The following is a 13,578-nucleotide window of genomic DNA, read 5'->3' on the forward strand; positions in this document are numbered from 1 at the left end:
CTCCACCACTAATTTAACTATGGTCTCTACAGATATTTCGAGAATCCGAAGAATCCTCACACCCACGAGCTCCCTCGTCCAACAAAATCATCGCTCACGAATCCCTTCTCCCATTTATACTCTTCTTTCTTTCGCAAGAAAACCACTGCATTTCGATGTCAAGCGCAGATTAGCGAAATACTCGAACTACTAAATCATTATTTACATCAATTTGCACTCGTGCATAATAAAATCTAATCTCTCGTCGCGTCGACTTGTTCTCTTGTGAAATTTCACGTTGGAGTTTGGCGTTTTTAAGAAGACGAATTTTTGTGCCGGTGGCCCGACAGTCGAGAGCATAATAAATTTTTAATTATCTCTCGCGCAGTACGTGGAGTTTCTTTTTAAGATAACCGGCTGGCATTCGCAATTCTGACAAAAAGTAAGACGTTGCGAGTCACGCGAAAGCTTTGCGCAATGTTTCAAGAAACAAGCAAGAAAAGACACGAATCTTCTTGAAACTTTCCTAATAGGATTATCTCAAAGTCTTATTTCATCTTGAAAAGACGAGGAAAGTCCTTCGACTCCTGCTGCAGTTATTATCGTATTTTAGGAAATTAGAATAATTCAAAGGTTATTTCGTTGCGGTCAGCCTAGAAAATTCTCAGACTTGCAGAATCGTCGAGCGTCTGTCTCGCCACACTCGTTACGGAGGAAAGGTTACGAAAATTCACTCGTTTCTTTTTACGAGATTTATGAAGTGAAATATAGTTGGTTGGTAAGTGTACATACATCTTAAGGATGCCCGGTGCGTATAATATTATGCTATACGTTTTCAAGTTTAAAAAATAGACCTATATGCAGACGTTGTGTATCGCGGTAAAATCTCGAGGCAACGTAACTATTGCCTCATGGTGAGCCTCGAATATAAGTATATACGCGTTTTGTGTGTTTTATGAACGAGATTAACCTTTTCCATTCACGCGATGAATTGGACTGACAGGGAGCCTGTATACCTGTAACGGTTATACTCCGCTTACGCGATGCTCACTTTCTCTCACTCACGTGACGCTGCGTGCCGTCGAGTTTCTATGCAACCGAGAGAGAGAGAGATCACGTGGTGTCCTCGCTTCCTTTTCAAACAGAAGGAAGAGCCCAAGAAAACGCAGCATTTTTCAGAACGAGTCATTGAACTATCGGCAACCGTTAATTCCTCCCATGCTTGCGCAATCCTACTTGGAAAACCCACGGCTCAAAATCTCCCCACGAAAATAATACCGATGTAAAATTAACAGTTATACGATCGGGAAATAAAAAAGTCCGAAAATCAATTTTCTCGTGGAATTATTTCCGTACATATAGCTCCTCTGAGCAAAAGGTAAGAGTAAATAAGTTGTTTAAAGAATTATTGTAGAATATCGATACAACCCTGCAGAGTCTTTTTTCTCGCACTGCTTCTATAAACCTATACGTAATACTGTTGCTCGGTAAAAAAGTAAAATGAGCAAAAGGTAAAAGTGAAACTGTTAAAAAACAAAAGAAATACTGTAAAATTCCTTATAAGCTCTAATTTTTATGAAACTGCTCTAATAAGAGTAATATATGCTGTAGCACATTAAAAAGGGGGTGAAGAAAATCGAAATTTATGTAAATAGTTGCTATAAAATTTCTGAAATTACTATTAACGCGTGGCCTCCATGCATACATTTATTTAATCACGCAAAATTCGTTTTTCTAACTTTCGTGTTGGCTGCAGTTTTTCATTGGTTAATTATATATAAGATAGATCTCTCTCTCTCTCTCTCTCTCTCTCTCTCTTTCTATCTATGTTTTGCAATCGATCCGCAGAGTGCGCGTGGCAGCATGGCAACTCGGAGGATCATCGAATGGGATTCCCGCAAAGTTGGCTTTTTCGGACGTGACCGTCGCGAACGGTATATCGGGTAATGACGCGGGCGTGAAATTGCTTTGATGTCGACCATTATCGGAGAAAGTTCAGAGGCTTCGTGTTTTACCGGAGTTTATCATCCGGAGTCTCTCCCCGTTCGCGCGACGTACTCGGGTGGCATCTGTACCGACTGTACTAAGCTACTGGCGGAAGTAGCGATTCGCGAAGGTATATATATGCTGTATATATAACGAATTAGAGCGGGCCAGGGGATAGGCATGGTACCTGGCAGAGTTTTACCAGACCCTTTTTCATTTCTCTAACGATCCATCCCAACTTGTATAACGATCACGACTCTCTCTCTCTCTCTCTCTCTCTCACTCGCTCTATACATGCGGCAAACTTGCAGGGGCCACGATCGTTTCCAGCAAATTTTCCGGCCGTTTAATAAAACTAAACAAAGTCCGGAGTAGATAAATTAGTAGCATGACGTTTAATGGCCACGAGCGAATCTGCAAATAAATTTTGCACGAGACTCTCCCGCGGAGACCACGCTTGCAATAATCCATAAAGTAAGCTGTCTTTGTTGGCTAATTGCTGAAACCGCGAATGAGTAATCGCGTTCATTGTTACGTGCACGTTCCTTTACCAACGCACTTGCACTCTGCTCAAGTGGGAATGAGGGATACAACAACAACGACGCGCAACGTACTTGCGCTCCACACTCTACATGGTATACACACACTCGTGTGTGTCGCACGTAATAGTTGACCGATTACCCGCACGGATGCAAGATCGCTGCTCGCTCCAATTACAACATGCCATAATGATTCGAGTCTTCCCATAAATTTCCCTCTTAAACCTTAAATCTACCGACAGATTTCTTTTTAAACACCTATGTTTTATTATTTAAAAATGCTCAATTTCAAGGTAGCTAGCTTTAGTGCTGAAAGTAAAGTTTCAAATGATTCCTGCCAAGTTTTTAACGACCATCAAACTTTTCTACGAGTTTATATATGGTTTCAGCCAGTTTCGATTTGTTTTCAGAGATCGATCGGTGCACACGAGACGAGATGCGTCATTTCCGAAGAAATTGGCGGGCTTTCAGACTCACGCCTCGTATCCGGCTGGAGCTACTTGATCGGCCAGGCACGCACAGTCCGAAGTCACTACGGAGGAATCTGCATTACAAGCCTGCACCTTTTGGCAAGTCTTCGCGCTTATTCAAGATGAATCATCGCAGGGTGAAACTCTTTCATCGAATTCTCCGTGACTCTCTCGATTATGCTTGTATAGAAGTCACTCTCCGGTCTTTTGTGTATATATATATATATACCAGACAGAAATCAAGCAATATCAGGTACGTCGTTTCACCTGTTGTCTTACGTGGAACAATACAGCGGCAACGCGCGCGTTAATTTCTTCATCAACCAAATACGTATATACGCACTTGGAGAGGTCGGTATATATGAATCTACGTTGCAAGCTTGGAACTTGGCAAGTTTTCATTTATTTCAAATGAATCATCGCAGGGTGAAACTCTTTCATCGAATTCTCGATGACTCTCTCGATTATACTTGTATAGAAGTCATTCTCTGGTCTTTTGTATATACAAGGCAAAAATCAAGCAATATTAGTTAAGTCGTTTAATTGCATGCTTACGTGGAATAATGCAGCAGCAGCGTTTTAATTTTTAGATGAATTATAAATACACAAGAGGTCGGTATACGAGTGTTTGTTGCAAACCTCGAAGGTTTTCACCGATTCAAGATGAATCACACAGGGAGAAATTCTCTCGTCGAGTTCTCGATAACTCGTATAGAACACTACAGAATGCAACGTAAGTCCTCTCGAATCGATATATGAGAGAACGATATTTCAATTTCTGCCTCTTGCGTAAATTCGATTAATTTCCTTTCAAATTTAACCCATACCCTGCGTTGCTGTACAATATCATCCATAATGACCCGAAAGCATTTCGATTTGTCTGAAATTTTCAACGGCTCAAGATGTGAATCACAGGATGAAGAAATTCTCTCATCGAGTTCTTCGGGACTGGTATATATGGAGGTACGGAACAGAGAGGATACAACACAAATCTCGGCGAATCAAATAAGGAACAATATTTCAATTTTGTGTACCTCGATCGTTTGCGCAAATTCCATTAATTTCCTTTCAAATTTAACTCGCGTGGACCATCGGCTGTTGACGAAAAACCTCGGTTAAGCTCACATGTGAAATTTCGTCACGAGTTTGTCTCTTTCAAACATTTCGATTTTCTCGAATGAAAGTATCAACGTTCCTGACATTAGTCAAGGCACGTGTCCGAATCATTACTTTTTTTTAATGATCACGCATTATGGAAAGTGGCATTATCGTGAGGTGAGTTTCTAAAGATAATAATCCGTACTTAATAGCAAGTAAAATTATGCTGGCGTAAAAAACTACTGACAGTTAGATCTCCATTGTTGGATGACAATTACGGAACTGTCTGATCATTCCAAGAGAGAGAGAGAGAGAGAAAGAGAGAGAGGTTAAATATCGTTGATCGTGGTAAATCAAAGGATGTAATGGATGGAATTATGCAAGGTTACCTATCGATACGTTGAATGCATGAGATGTGAGATAAATTTTCCAAAGAGACACAGTTATATACTACGTAAGCACCGTATTGATAGGTATAGACAAGTCGGTTGACCGACTCGGAGATGGGTCATTAACATACATTCCTAGGAGCTTCAACTTCACGGTCGTCCAATGGTCGTACACTTTCTCCAGAGGTTGAATTCCAAGCGTGGGATCCCCAACGTCCGCCTCAACTTCCCCTTTTCTACAAACTCTCGTGAGATTCGATATGACTCTGCGATATCATTCAGTATGATTAATCGTTTCAACATCAGAAGCGTGCTTACAATTTCCTCTTAAAAATTATCTCCCACTCTGACAATTAAAAATTAGAATCAAGGAGAAAAAATAGTGCATTATTGTTCTTCTGTACAAAACTCTTTGCGATTCGTCAGGCGTGCAATAACGATTACAGTTTTCACGCAGTTGCTATATTTACAAGTTCAAGCAGCAAGGACGCTTTCACGAGGCTCTTGTATACCTGCGCACCTATAAGGTTAATGACGCTCCTTCGAGAGATTGTCTTGCTCGAAGGCTCGTCGAACATCCTGGCCGCCATCGATGATCGTGTCGCGAATGATTAAGTCGTATTTAACGCGACGACGCGTTGGTCAAAATATACCTCGGTGATTTTATCTCTCGTGCACTCTCGCTTTTCCTCTCACATGGCTCTTCTTTTTGTGTAGGCTCCCGGTACCATGGGAGCCAGGCACGAGTCTTCTTTCAATACATATATAGACAAAAATACACCGCGCGCGACTACCGCTTTCATTCATCGCCTCGCTCGCACATTTTCCGCATTATTCAGCCGATCGTTATCCCGCTAACAAAGAAATTGCTCGATCAGCTGTGCAACGAAGTCACATAACAATTTCGCAAAGGTGCTCCTAACTAGCTCAGCCGTAACAAGGATACACGCGATATAGGCGCAATCGCTGAATTAAATCTAACGTACGGGATAAAACGCGATGTCCTACTTGGCTTGGTAATTTTTATTCGCACACGTGCCGTCTAGAAACTTGACTTGACAAATTTGAGAAATTTTTAATCCCGAAGAGGAAAGAGAAGAGGGGACAAAAATACAAGAAATTTAGCAATGACACGCGGTGAATTTGCTTAAAGAGGGGAAAGGAGGAGAACTTATCCACGCGTTTTTTCCATAAGAAAAGTCAGAAGCAGAGGGAATACCTGTGATAATGTGCAAAATATTATTTAACTGTTGCAAGGTGTTAGAGTAAAATCAGGAAAAATTTTGGAGCCTTTATCCGAATACTACCACTGTTACAAGGGTATAATTGGAGTACAGACTATAGGTGGATCTGCAAAGAGCAGGGATAAACACGATTGCAACGCGTATGGGAATCTTGTATACGAATTATGTTTTCTGACGCAATAACCAGCGATGGATCGTCGTTAGAACTGGTCGAATCGATCCTCCAAGTGGTTGTCGACGAGATTATTACGAATCGTACACGACACGAGGTATCTCTGAATGCAGGTAAAAGTTTACACGTACGAGAAAATAAAAATATCAAGCCCACACATATATTTCCTTATTCTACTCGGATGACTCAATTTTCAGCTGCGTATTCCGCAAAGAGCACGATAAAGCGAAATGTCCCTGCAGCTGGCAGTGAGACAAACTTTTCTCGCCATCGCTACTACACTGTTACCTGTTCGAATTAAAGACAAATAGCCGAGAGAACGCGTCCTTGGATCTTTATTTTGCAAATGATAAAACAGCCATGAAACGTCCAGGAAAAAACATTGACGCTGGGGAGCGCGTACAAAGTGCATTTTCCCTGTTCGCTATTAATATTTATATGCCGATAAATTTGTGGAGAGAGAAGCGCGAATCTGGCGAATAGCGATCATTGCAAGTCATACTGCACGCGCGAGTAACAGCAGCGTATATATATATATATATAAAAGTTGAATACACTTTCTAAACTGTCTATGTAGGCGAATCGTTGCGACCATCACGATGATTCGATCGCGAACAAATATTGCAATTAAAATTAAAGATGCAGATCTCATCGAGGGAGAGAGAGGTAGATTTAATAGAGCTGATCGTGAAAATTGCTCGCCTTGATGTTAATTGATAAGAGAATGAAACGTCGCTGGGAGGTTAGTGATTGTATCGTCGAAACAATAACAACACCTGCTGGATTATAGGATGATTAAGAATGTCGAAACAAATGAGAGCCAAGCCACTTTCTCGTTGTTCATTTGGAACTGTGACGATCGAATCACGTGAATTATCGTCTCATCGACGATGCTGAAACGAGAAAAAAAAACGATGAATGACTCTTTGTAGTTGATATTAGTTCTCGCTCGCGGAACTCGATCGAACTGAAAATTTCGGAACAATTTGATATAGCAATTACTATGCAATTGTAGTGAAACTAGTATTTTATGAAAGCTGTCCACTATCGTCATTGCAATTTTTGTATCTGTAGTCTATGGGTCCGATAAAAAATCAAGCAGATTTAATTAATCGTATAATTATGAATTTTGAGTGAGATAAAAAATATTGAAAATTTGCGAAGGATCTTTCTTGTAGTTTGAGGAAAATCTTGCAGGTACAGTATGTGGGCTCGGTAAAACATCCAGCGCATCCGTGTGGAATTCAGTATTAGAGAAATCCCTTTGGTCGATGACGGGAGTGCGACGCGACGCGACGCGACGGGACGCGACGCGCGAGCCACGTACACTTTCGAAACGTCGCCGCCGAGTTGTTCCCCCGTCGTTGAATCGACAATGTCTTCCTGAATGATACCGACGCATTCTAGCCGCTTCTTCCATTGCTGCGAATGCCAAAACGACGGCGTATCCAACAGCCGCAGCGATATTATTGCCAAAACTATACTTGTACGTCCGCCTGAAGTCATTCTGATTCGTCCATCGAATTCCCTTGGAATTTTCCATTAGAATCGACAATGTCGACTCTCGGAATCTCGTTTGATCGTATCGATTTTAATGGAGATTAGGGAGGCAAAAGTGGACAGGATACTCGATATCCGGTTGGTCCAGCGAACTTTGCCGAAATCAGCCTCCGCTCAATGGACTCCTCCTCGTGTTTGGACCACTTTCCGCGCGTATATACTCGACGAAACCCATTCACCGTCTCGATCCCCCCTGACACACTCCCCGAGGCCCTTTCGCGTCCGACATTTCGCTTTGAACAACAATTTTCTACCCGACCGCGATTGATCCATATTTTTGCATCGATCAAAACTACACAAAATTCCAATGAACCTTTCGTTAACTCGAGCCATTTCCCGCGCAGCAGCTGGAAAACTTGAAAAGAAGCGAAAATCTACTGTATATTGACTCCTTTCATATATATTCTAGTGATACCGAGAGGCATTAGAACGATGCTTTCGATACGTTTCACACAAATGTACCAGCATAAAAACAGCAATGCTCCAAGTAATTTCAGAACTCAATTAGTCCGTTACTAATGAGATTCAACGATAAACCTGGAATGGTTTCGTAAGATTCCGATCGAGATATGCCAGACATCGATATGTTTTATCGGAAATGCGTAAAAACTTATTGGGATGCTCCAATTATACTGCTGGAATAACTGTGTATCGAATTAATGCTTGACATCGATTAAGAATCGAAAGAGAAATTCAGGCTAAGGTTCACGGATTACTCTGATGGTACACCTACAGGCTACACAGTATATTGTATACAGGAAAGCTATGGAGAGTTCACCGCAATAAGAGGAGTTCAGTAGCGGAGAAAGAACGTAAACGAGAAGCCTGAGGCATGCAGACCGCAAAATTCATTACTTTGTCTTGATTTTTTTTGCACCGGCGAATGAGACGAGGAGACTCTAAAATCGGAGAAAGTGATCTTGTCTATCTGCAATGGCTTTCTCATCAATGGGACTTTATTATTCTCATTATTATAGAAAACTCGTTCGTTTCGTCAAATCTTCCCTCGTTCGTGGCTATAATTTCTGTATTGTTTCCGGTAAAAGTCTCTACCGATTTCCAGTCCTACCCATTCGCATCCCCTACAAATTTTCTCAAAATCTTCACACGAAAGAAATTCACTAAAAGTTGAAAATTCCATCAGTGGAGAAATTGCATTTTTCCCTTAGGGGAACTTCAATCACTAAGGCCGTTACTATACGAAGCAATCTTCAGATTGCAGGAATGCTCTTGTTACAGAATAGATGGGTGCTTGTAAAAACCTGTCGTATCTCACGAATAAGTCATTGGCTGTTTAAATTCTGTGTAATAATACTAGTTATATTATAAACTGAAAAAAGACAAATGGCTGCACTGTTGGTTACAGAAGCTAGCAGCTGCGGTGCCACGTTGCGAGGGAAATTAAAACTAATTTGTCCTTTGTATTGGTTTAGATATCTGTTAGTGTGTGATTACATGCACTCCATTGTAAATATAAAAAATAAAAAGCTCGCGTTAGTTCGTCTTTTTTAGATATCACTGAATTTCAGCTGTAAGAATTAAGGAAACAGTGGTACACAAATAGTTGTTAATTTCTTCAAACTCCCTTCAAATATACTATTGTACCTCGGATCTCTATGTATACTAACACGTAAATTTAGCTCATTCGTCATTCATGTGAGTCATCCCTATATAATTTGTATACTTGGAGAAATTGATGCGTTTAACAAAAATTTAAAGAACCTCTTACATTTCTAGTGAGAATGGCTTCTCCTACATAAAGATTTACTACCTCTAGAAAATATAGCTGCAATGTAATTAAAGACCCATTCAATTATTACGATTGGATATTGGAAAAACAATAAACTATGTAAACTATGTTATTTAGACGTACAATTATATGATTATTGTATGTAATTTTAATATTGATTTGCAATTTTAAATTACAGTAATTAAAAAGTTCATATAATTATACTTGCAATTATATACTGTCTAACATAGCCTGGAATATCATTAACTTTTCCTAGCAATTAATAAATTGATACAAAAACGAAGATACTTTATACATATACTTGCTAATTCTATAGCTTATTCAAACATTTTTAATTTTTAGATTTTTAGATTTTTAATAAAAGAATTTTTTGGAGTTCTTATCAATACATGATTAATATAGAAATAGTTATTCGCGAATAAAGATGTTCTTGGGATTGCATTTATCACAAAATGCAGGCAATGTGTTATAATTATTTCAAAATTGTTCACTTAAAAATATGAAACTCATAATTTTTATACGAAATTAAAAAAAGATACAAGAAAATATATCAAAGTAATTATAAAGTTAAGTTTACAATTTTCGCTGCGTTTATTTACATTGCTTTATATCTACGTACTTGATGCATGTCAAGATCTTTGAGGTCAAAGCCATTTGGTGAGAGCAAGCTTCTTCAAAACAATTGTTTTCATTTTAGAATCAATCAATACGTCTATGTTTATAAAAATAAAGTCGCGTTCTACAGTCGCTATGCAGCTCAGTGGTAACGTGACTCGTCGGGTTGGTAGCAGTGATAGCTCGTGTGAAGCCGGGGAGACTGCGACAGTTTACCACCTATTACCGCAACTTTTTATCTACAGGGTTGGCGGCACTGAGAACACAAAGAGTGTTTTTCAAGATAGGATCTATTCCATTGTATTTTAAGAGATTGTTCAATTATAAATTGAGGAATGTTCAAATTCAAAATATAAACACACTGCACGCACTAGGCACTGACGTTTTTTTACGAATTTTTCACTTATTTCACTGTATTTTGGGAGATTTTTGTATTTAGAATGGAGAGAAGCACGAATTTCGTTGAATTAGTCGAAGAAAAGCGTGGAAAGTGCACCGGGACGCGCGAAAAGTGAAAAAGGCCCGGTCGGCCCCGGTCGCTGTTGGAAAATTCGAAAAACAAAAATAAACATGGCGGAAAGCGATCGAGTGGTGGTGGGGAGAGGGTAGAACCTGCTCGCACAAATCCAAAAACTGGTGCACGTGCGTTTATTGTATCTACCACCCGCGTAGTAATTGTGCAAATGCGCAGTTTTTAATTTCTTCGGCTTTTTCGGAAATCTCACGATTTTAAATACTTAACACGTTTATTTCGATCACGTACGTGATTCTAATATTATAATTACATTTATACCAATTTTCTACAGCTCTGAAAGCATTTGATTATAAAATTAATTAAATTTTATAGTTTATTTTTGTTTAAGTAATTTTTTTTATTAAATACAGTGTTCTTAGAAAAATCATTTTCATTTAATATTAGCTTCAGTAGTTTCAGTACTGTTATTAATTTCAAGAGTGAATGTCATATTAAACCATTTAATATTGAGATTTATTACGTGATCAAAATAAATACTTTTCCGTTTAAGTGATCGCTTTATAAAATATTCGTAAGTCTATCGCGCCGCGTGTGTTTATGTTTGGGCGCGCTGCAGCGACCAAGGGCGAAGGGTTCAAGGACTCTCATAGCCTGTAAGTAAACACGGCATTATTTTAAAAGGCTCTATTCCGAATTACTTATATGCACACATGAAATTCTTAAATACCATAAGAAACGTTCTATGAACTATATTATATTTCATACGCATTAAACGCAATTCATGATATAATCGAACTGAATAATTTTTAAGACAAAAAGGTATCCAATTATTCTAATAAAATTTTGTTTATTTTTTGTTTGTTCCAGTGGGCGGCCTTACTTTTGAGGCGTAAGTGCGAGCGTAAGTGCCGGCGTATTTAGCAAATTTGCATCGCATCGTGTGAAATAGTTTTTTTTAAATCACGAGTGAACAAAACAACAATCATCATCCGAAGAAACGCATGCATCATGTCTGAAGTTTCGCCGTACGAGTAAGTCCCAGAATTAAATCATAGAATATTTTTTATTGACCTAAACATGATTGAAAAATTACCAATAAGTTGCAGTGTAGATCCTGTTTTGGTTAAATACTATTTATTTCTTTTCTTGCATATATTTCTAAGCTTTTAATCGCGTATTTTCATTTTGCGTGTTTTTTATTTTACAGTTTTGTTTAGCTTTCGTTGTAGGTAGGTCGTCTAGCTTTAATTGCGTGATAGGTAGGCATTATAGTTTTCGGCGTTAGATAGGATTTTTTTTTAGATCCTCACCTTATTTCCCTATATTAAATGATTCCCCTTAACTTTATTCTTCACAGGGATTCCCTTTACCAAACTTAAATCACTTCCACTCCTTCTCCTATAGCCAAGAACAGCGATATATTCATGAACGAATTATATATGTGAACGATACATTTTTTTCGTTTTAGTTTTTTTATTGCACTTACAATATACAATTCGTGTTTACTTTTTATATAAACAAAAATATGAATACTATATATCGTAAAGAAAAACAAATAAGGCTTTTGTTTTGATCAAAACCTTTGCGAGTATCAATCACGAGGTACTTCCGTTATCCTAGAAAATAATTGATATAGAGGAAAAAGCCTAGAAATATAACCACTACTGCCATTCAGAATAAAATTGATCGTACACCAGGCATAGCAGATTGATTAAGCATTCATGTTGAAATAATAAATCATATCGTCATGTTGTAATATAATTGCCAATGAAATAAAGATTATATTGAAAAAAATGATTCCAATCAAATCAAATTTAGTCCATTTTAATTAAAGTGTATTAATATTAAGTGAATTATTCATTATTGGCACTATTCGTAGCAAAATTTATTATTTAAATCAAATTATAGTCTCAGTCTGTACCAAATGTAATAATAATAAATATTTATGTAAAATGATCAATTTTAGTCTGTATGTCGGTAATGAAAAATGTCTTCAAATAGATTTAATCTACAGTTTTGGTAAATAAGTTAATTTACTCTTTTTCTAGAATTCGACTAAAATTATAATTGTTGTGAAGTAAGTTTTTATTATATTTATAGGAAATAATGAACTTGAGACTCTTAATAAATCAAGAGCAGAAATAAGCTTTCAATACAATTTACATTTCTTGCTTAGGAATTTTCTTGATTTTTTATAAAAACAAATCCTTATAAATAAAATAATTCTACTTAAAAAGACATTTTTCTAATATTTATTTTCAGCTAATCCTGCTTCACCATTACTGTGTACCTCCATGCTGCTAGTATATACAGAAATGCAGCGTACCAAAGGTATGTGCAATTAAGTTGCCAACATTTTATGGTGTATAATTAATTAAACGATGACTCCTCGAATAGTATAGCTATGATAAGCTATATTTGTCGATACCGTAAAACCTATTTGCTTGCTATTATACTTTCCTCAACATTTTATTATTTCTTTTTGCTTTTTTAAATGTGCGAATATTCGAATGATTTAAGCGTACGCAGGGGGCTGACTGAAATTTTATATACGGGCCCAGCATGGGCTTCGTTCCAAGCATATTTTGTAAAAACAAAGATAGAGAAGAAAAATATAGAGAGAAAAATAAGAAGCATAAAAATTCTTGTACTCGATTCACGTTCGTTTTATCTCGTATATTTTTTCGTCGTTTGTTTTGCAATAGAAACCAGCGGGAATTCGTTTCCGTTTCGTCTCTTCCTAAACGTAATACGCGTGTCAAGCGTTCTGTTTCTCTGGAAAGTACTGGATGTGTTACACCCGTGCGTAGACGTATCTAGTGCGTATCCAGTTGGATATTGTAACTTTATCGCGTGATCGAGTTATGACATTTCTTATTTTACGAAACAACAACCGATACAGAAATATACTTTTCCTCGAGTATTAATATCTCACTTTTGTAAAAGTAAACGAGATATTCAGAATAATTATTATACTGAAAATTCTATCTGTGGAGATTAATTAACGATGACGTTAAAGTGCGTTGTAAAGCATATTTAGTTTGATTTTTGTGAGTATTAATCGTGGAAAGCACAATCACCACTAGATTTAGGAGGAAGAATCTGAGAAATGAAAAAATTAAAAGAATGCGAATCCTTTAAGATCCTCTTTTGAACCTTTTGAGAGAAAGGTGAATGCTATACGATGTAAGGTCTATCTACGTTCTAGTCTGGGACATATAAGACGGATATGGGGGAATATGGGGAATAGTTTCTGTGTTGGTGGGCTGACTGGGAGGTTCCCGTAGCCCTTTTCCGTCTC

The 13,578-nt window shown here is 37.9% G+C and overlaps 2 protein-coding genes across 3 annotated transcripts in view; one reads left to right on the forward strand and one right to left on the reverse strand.

Moving 5' to 3' along the window:
• Positions 1 to 13,578, reverse strand: part of LOC136780933 (nucleolysin TIAR) — a 439,848-nt gene that overhangs the window by 411,364 nt on the left and 14,906 nt on the right. The gene's annotated exons all lie outside the window — the stretch shown is intronic.
• The window catches only part of LOC136780934 (probable G-protein coupled receptor No18), a 70,368-nt gene continuing 67,691 nt past the window's right edge, over positions 10,902 to 13,578 (forward strand). The window contains exons 1-3 of the mRNA XM_066739552.1: positions 10,902 to 10,930; positions 11,145 to 11,308; positions 12,540 to 12,608. The gene's annotated coding sequence lies outside the window, so the exon portion shown is untranslated. The remainder of the gene's footprint in view (positions 10,931 to 11,144; positions 11,309 to 12,539; positions 12,609 to 13,578) is intronic.

Source organism: Prorops nasuta, unplaced genomic scaffold (genome assembly GCF_024137725.1).
Source record: "Prorops nasuta isolate Cenicafe-Biocafe unplaced genomic scaffold, Cenicafe_Pnas_1.2 PNAS00021, whole genome shotgun sequence".
Classification (NCBI taxonomy): domain Eukaryota; kingdom Metazoa; phylum Arthropoda; class Insecta; order Hymenoptera; family Bethylidae; genus Prorops; species Prorops nasuta.